Raw genomic sequence first — 1,276 nt, forward strand, 5'->3', positions numbered from 1 at the left:
ACCTAATTTATTTGTTTCTCTAATTTATCTAACTTGTTGGTTAATATTATTTTCAATCTAAAATCGTAAGATAATAAATTTATAAATTTTCTATTTTATAATATTTTAAATTCTTTTATCTATATAATATAAAATTTTGATTTATACTTAAATTCTTTAATTAAGTTGTTTTTATAGAAAATCTAAATCTTTTATTTTGGGGTTAAATATGTTTTTGGTCCCTCAAGTTTCAGCGAAATTTGAAATTAGTCTCTCATCAAAACTTTTGACCAATTTAGTCCTTCATCTTTAAAAATGTGTGAATTTAGTCCTTTTAACCGAATTTTGTTAAGTTTATCTAACGTTTCTAGCGCATTTCATGATAGTATTTGACTTATTTACACTGTTTGACACATTTTTGCTTTAATGTTAACTTAAATATTATCATAAAATGCGTTTAAAATGTCAAATAAACTTAATAAAATTTGGTAAGAAGGACTAAATTCACGCATTTTTAAAGATGAAGGACTAAATTGGTATAAAGTTTCGAAGAGAAACTAATTCCAAAATTCACTTAAACTTGAGGGACAAAAACATATTTAACCCTTTATTTTGAGATGTATACGTGATGTTCCATTGGACATGAATTGAATGGGTGTTTTGATATATGATATGAAGATTAATAATATAATAATGTGGTTGATTGTTTGGAGGTAGATAGATGGTAGGGAGTTAGGGTCGTCCTTGTAGTTATAGGGTATGGTTTGGTAAATAGGGGTCCAGATAGAGTCCTCTTTGCCTTTGCCCTTCAATTATTAATACACCATATACAATTATTATCCAACAAAAGCGATAGTACACTGTGTATTATATCACCCTAATAATTGCAACCCTAGTACACTCTTTCTATACCATCTCTTTCTCCTAATTAACTTTTCTTTTTATTCTCAATCTTATAAAATTTATTCTTTCATGTAATCAGATAATCAGATGTCAATAACATACTATTGGTTAATCATAAACTAGTGTTTCATAACTTTATTATATGACATTCATCGTAAAAAAAATTATATTATAAACACAAACACATACGTGTGTATATATATATATATATATATATATATATATATATATATATATATATATATATATATATATATATATATATATATATATATATATATATATATATATATGAATTTTGTTAGAAATACCACATAATATAAAAATAAGAGATTTATAATATATAAATATGTGTAAGTTCATTAAGTTTAAAATTTTCCTTTTAAAATAATAT

Source organism: Vigna unguiculata, chromosome 3 (genome assembly GCF_037176805.1).
Source record: "Vigna unguiculata cultivar grain cowpea cultivar isolate G323 ecotype 2 chromosome 3, ASM3717680v1, whole genome shotgun sequence".
Lineage (NCBI taxonomy): Eukaryota > Viridiplantae > Streptophyta > Magnoliopsida > Fabales > Fabaceae > Vigna > Vigna unguiculata.